Raw genomic sequence first — 6,489 nt, forward strand, 5'->3', positions numbered from 1 at the left:
CTAAAGTGCACACTACAAGGAAGAGCTTTTGTGTCTCAGTCTGTGGGGTCAGATTATGGAATGGGCTGAGTGAAGATTTAAGGCAATGTTCAAATATTAGGCAATTTAAAAAACTGTATAAATGTCATATTCTGTCCAGATATACCAAAAGAAAATCCTAATTAATGGTAGCAGTGGTTATATGTATACTTTTTTGTTGATAGAATGGTTCAGTGATGATGTACAGGAAAGATTATGGTGATTGTTGTGATAATAACATGAACAAGGAGAATAAGAATAACAAGAATAATGAATATATAATAATAATAATAATAATAATAATAATAATAATAATAATAATAATAATAATAATAATAATAATAATAATAACAATAAGAAGAAGAAGAAGAAGAAGAAGAAGAAAATGAAAAAGTAGTTAATACTAAGAAGTAAAGTAAAAGGAAGCTGGATGAAATTTTTGTTCAAAGTTTGAATCAGAAGAACGGGGTGGGATTAAATAAGTGTACACTTCTTCCCACATCCCTTTTGAGAATGTTCAATGTTTTTTGTGGAAGATAATTTATTTTATTTTATGGACTGTAATGACATGTACTACATGATTTATGAACATACTCAAATAAAATTCAATTCAACTCTATGAGAGATTTACAGTTTTTGAAAAAATGTCCAAAATAGAAATCCTCAAGCAATTTATAATTTATCAAACAATGAACCTTATTATTATTTGTTTGGGATTGGTTCCAGAAACTTGCTATGTTAATCTTGGGTTAAAGTCCTTTCAACTGACAACAATCATGCCTTTTGAGATTAATAATGGCACCACTTTATGAAGCTCTTCTGAAGATCTTTTTTAAAATTTAATTTATTTTAGTTTATTTACATTAACAGAGAAGACACTGAATTTTGTGCCAGTTTTTGTTTCATGCAAATTGGCCCAGTAAATACTGGCCATAAACCAAGTCAACACATCTGTAATCTGACAGTTTAACAGCAAATTCAAAATCAAAGAATTCTGACCAGTCTTCCAGCTCAAGCTTTTATACTGTTGGCAGTCTAGAAAGTTGTGATGTCCCAGCAACTATTGAAGCAATGCATATAGGCTAACAGTTATAATCATGACAGTTGATAATAAAATAGGTTTGAAGACATTGACCTCTACTATTCACCCATGTGCTTTAATTGACGGTAACCAAGCGCCCTCTCCTGGCTGCATTTGGTTTTGACAGTTTCGTGTTTATTGAAGCCACTGGACTTTTTATCCCAGGTTTATGGCCTTAAGTCCTGCTGTAATATGTTTCATTTAGTTATGCTTTAAGACAAATAACATATTGTATTTGTTTTTTGTTGACTTTTATGTGAAGCACTTTGGTCATCTGAAATTGTTTTAAATGTGCTATATAATTTAACTTGGATTGAAATCAACAAGGCCTTCATTGTACTATCAATTTAGTTATACTATTTAAACATTTTACATGTTTTTAAACGCAGTGAGGATTTTTCCCAAACTTATCCAGAAAATCACTTACCTGACACTCCTCTGCTCTGTTCAACAAAGATGATCTACCTGGGTTTTAAGGAGAGGGTTTAGCCATTCTGTATTGCGTACAATATTGTATTTAAATGTTTATTTTGCTGACAAAGGTCAAATTGTGATCTGACCACTGTGACTGCATATTGTGATTCACCTATTCTCCATTTAAAGTGAAACTAAACATTAATTCCACTTTTTTGGTGATGTTTCAGAAGAACCTTTTTCTTTCTTTATCTTCTTTCTTTCCAGTGAGAGCACTTGGGCTCCCCTTTACATGGATGCCCTGTTTAAAATACAATAGAAACAGAATATGTATAAGTATACAAGTCCATATAAAACATTAAATACGTGTCCATTTGTGTGTATATATATTTATTACCAGATTATTAAATTGCGATTGTGTCATCAATGTATCCACTATGCTTTTCCATTCTATTTTTGTGAAGCGTAACGGCTAAATGCTCTTTTTCCCATCTTATTTTTGGTGCTGCCAGTCCTTGGCCTCATATATTCATGTGATCTGATATTAAATGTTCATGTATCAATGATACATAATAATTAATAATTATTTAGCAAGTGAGATATTCTGGCAGTTTTTGAAGTAATACCTTATAGATAAACTTCATGCAGTGCTGTTCTCTTCTAACAGACAGTGATGGCCAACTTATTTTTTCATAGAGAAAACAGGGATGAATTTCAAATCCATCACCTGTAATAAAACAAAGGACAGAGTGAAAGGGACGATCCAACGGTTTCAAAGCAGAGGCTGAAGTCTGCAGGTACCACATCTCCATAATCCAGTATGGATAGGAAGGTTGCTTGCCATATTTCTTTTATTTTATTGGGATAAAATATTAGTTAATTTTATAATTTATAATTTGATCATTTTGATTTTATACTGTTACATAATTCTGAAATTAGTTTTTTAAAGAATACGTTTCCGTCGAGCCAAAATTCAAGATATTTACATGTGTTGACTCTTTAAATCGATGTCTGATTTCGTGTATAAAGAATTGTAGCTTGCACAATACCTCAATGTTTGTTTGTTTTTTCTTTTAAATTATATACTTGGTTTATACTATTATACTTTATTTGCCTTTTAAAGACCACATCTATCTACCAGTAATGAGTGACGAGATAAATCCTATAATAACTACATTTGTTTATATTAGTTTTATATTTATAATATTTTCTATTTTTAAATCAACAAAAAACAAAAACTGACATTTAGGTCATCCTCTCCTTCCACGGTGTCAGTGTAGGAGCACTGGTCTGCTGCATGTCACCAGTCCAGTACACAGGCATCACTCTGAAAACTCATTTTCTCAAATATGACACTAACGATTATTTTAGCAGTCGCCGATTATGTAATATGGGATTGACATTTCAAATACATTATCATCCAAGATAAAGGTTGGAATATGGTGATTAAAGGCTTCTAAATAGAGAATATTTATAACTATAATGAATAATACCACTGTCTGTGGTGGCACAGTGGGAGTGGCTAACATTCACATCTAACAAGGTTTTCCTCATCGACCCAAAACATGTATAATAGGTAAAATGCTACAACTAAGATCATCCTGACAAACATCTGGAGATGGGTCCACTGCTCCTGACAGGTATTATTGAAGGATGGGTCAAAGGCAGAGGACAGAATTCCCTGTAAGAAGTGGAGTGGAGTGGGTATGGAGTTCCAATAGCAGTATCATGCAAGAATATAAAGAGAAAAGGATGTTCAGATGACTGCATTTCTGGACACAATGTGAATTCCTGGGCATTATATTGTGATAATGTTGATGGATTATCATTTTGCTTTGGCAAATTGCACACTCTGGTCTCAGGTCCAGTTGGGTCCACATTTGGGGTTTACGCAGACAACAGCGCAGGGGTCAGTGATGGGAAAATATGTAGGCCTATTTAGTTACAGGATACCCATGGTGTGATCAGAGTATTGTATTTTGAATGCTTAGAATACTTTCTTGTATGGTTGCATTTAAATTATAGTATAGACACACAACATAGGATTAAAAACAGCTTTATATTTGTTTTTACCACTTGTTGTACATTTATTTATCACTGATCAAGTATCTCCAACTATGGTACCACCCAATGAAAAAGTAACTGTACCAGAATACAGTTACTAATAATTTGTATTCAGAATATGTATTCTCGTTCCATGTATTCAGTTACTTCCCAACACTGGCAGAAGTTTTGGACTTGTATAACGTTCAAGACAAAACCATTAAACTCTTTCAAAGAGTCCAGACCACTCAGCCTCTATATGCTGACGTCTGGTTGAACTGTTCTAAGATTCTGTTCACTTTTCTAAACTTTAAAGCTGCACTATGTAACTTTCCTGGTCATTTCATTTATTTATCTTTATTTATACTGGGAGAGCCCAAAGAGAGTACCAGACTCAAAAGCAAAATAGAAACTGCATAGGTCAATTTAAACCATTAAAAACAGGACCAGGTGTGATTATAAATGTTTATAACCAGATTATTAAAGTGCATTAGTGGCACCAATGTATTTTCAATTTTGCACTGAATACACTGAAATGTATCTAATTTTTCCTGCATCAAAGTTCAGCAGATATTCAGGCAGCCTGTCAAGTAGCTCCTTAAATGTTATACAGTGTTGTTCTCTTCAGACAGAGCAATGGCCAACCTACTTTTTCATAGACTGAACAGTGATGGGTTTTAAATTCATCACCTGTTATGAAACGAGGGGCTGAGTGAAAGAAGGAATCTAAAGGTTTCAAAGTAGAAGCTGCAGTCTGCATGTGTATTATGTCCCCATGATCTCAAAGTCGAAGGTCCATCACCATGTTGATTCCATGAAGATGTTATTGTTTTGCTAAGAATGTTCCACAGTGTGACATTAAACTCAGAGAGGTGGTAGAGTAGCAAAAAATGTTACACACGTTAGTTCAAAATAACACTCATGTAGAAGTACAAAGTAGTGGTTTAAGAAATTACTGAATAGTATTCGGAGAAAGTAATACTAAAAAAAAAGTATCTTAAAGGGTAACTGTCAGGACGTATAAATAGCAATTAATGTAATTTAAAGGACATAATGCACAAAATCTGGTATTTTAAAAGGATAGGCACAAAATTAGACAAACTAAATTAAATATGAAGGAGCAGTGCAGGAAACACAAGACACAACATGTTAATAATTTCAAATAATTTCATATTATCAACATAAAGCTTTTGTCACTAGATTTACTCACAGTGGGGAAAGTAATCACAGCTTTGACTCAAGTTAGAGTACTGTTACTATAATAAAAATATTACTCAAGTAGTAGTAAAGTATGCTGCTTGAAAAGTATTCTCAAAAGCACAATTTGTTAAAAAAGTTACTCAAGTAAATGTAACTGAGTATTACCCACCAACTTATTTATTTCAATGGAGAGAAGCTGGAGATGCTGCCAGACCAAGTTACAGGAACATCTGTGGAGAGGTGAACACACTGACAATGTATGTTTTTCAACTTATGTTTGGGTAATAAAGCACCTTTTAATTAAATTAATGATTGATAGATAGGTTTAATGCCATATGGTGTAACATTCTATGTAAAGCATTAACATGGAGACAAGTGTACCCTCCACCAGAAACGTTACAGTGCACCTTTAATAATTTCTTTGGTCTTAGCAGGAGCACTTTAGACCTTGTTGGGATCTGGTTTCGGCCTGCTTAGAACTGTTAAAGAAGTTCTAAGTCCTAAACCTGGACTAGACTAGAACTAAACCAGTACTAGAAAAGGACCAAAGCAGGTCTACATATCAGAACTAAACTGAACTCAAACCATGACCAAATCAGAACCAGTGTGAACGCATCACTAGTTAGGATCTGGTTTAGACCTGGTTTGTGTTGTGTAATGCCATACTGTGGAACATTTCAGGCACAGCAGTAACACCTTGATGGAGACAAGCAGGTCCTGGCCCCTGCACCATTCAGAACATCCATCCATTTTCTTCCGCTTGTCCGGGGCTTGGTTGCGGGGGCAGCAGTCTAAGCAGGGACTCCCAGACTTCCCTCACCCCAGAAACATCCTCCAGCTCCTCCGGTGGAACCCCAAGGCATTCTCAGGCCAGCCGAGAGACATAGTCCCTACGTGTCCTGGGTCTTCCCCAGGGGCTCCTCCTTGTGGGACATACCCGGAACACCTCCCTAGGGAGGCGTCCAGGAGGCATCCTGAACAGACGCCTGAGCCACCTCAGCTGCTCCACTTAACAACGCTCGACTTCAAGCTCCACCTGTGTGACTGAGCTCCTCACCCTATTTCTAAGAGAGCGCCCAGCCACCCTAAAGAGGAAGCCTATTTTGACCACTTGTATCCACAATCTTGTCCTTTCGGTCATTACCCAAAGCTCATAACCATAGGTGAGGATAGGAACGTAGATTGACTGGTAAAATGAGAACCAATTTCATGAACAAAACAGTTCTAGATCAATATCTACTTGGAACAGAGTTCCCATTAATATTTACCATCTTAAAAATGAACAATTATTTAAAATGTATCTGAAATGGCATATATTAAGTTAAACTAAATGTTCTGTAGATGAACTTGAATTCTACTGTGATTATTTTTTTTTTGAAAATGTGATTTTATTGCAATGAAACAAATATAATGAATGTGTATCTATAATGATAAAATGAAGATTTTATAATTTATATTTCAGTGGACCCAGGAAGACTAAGTAACTAGGTAAGACTAGGGATCCACACTATTAAGAAATAAAATAAAAGCTCAAATAGTATATTGGAGCTGTGTTTTGTTTCATTCACACATGTTTAACACACCTCCACCTTCACTCGAATCATCTGGACAATTTCAGCCTTCCAATTTCTACTAAAGAAAAAGGTAAAAAGAGAATTTAACTTGAAAACTACTGCTTCATGACATCACAAGATGGAAAAGAGAATTTTGGGCTTTAGAGATGCTCAGATAAT

The sequence above is a fragment of the Periophthalmus magnuspinnatus genome, chromosome 20 (genome assembly GCF_009829125.3).
Source record: "Periophthalmus magnuspinnatus isolate fPerMag1 chromosome 20, fPerMag1.2.pri, whole genome shotgun sequence".
Lineage (NCBI taxonomy): Eukaryota > Metazoa > Chordata > Actinopteri > Gobiiformes > Gobiidae > Periophthalmus > Periophthalmus magnuspinnatus.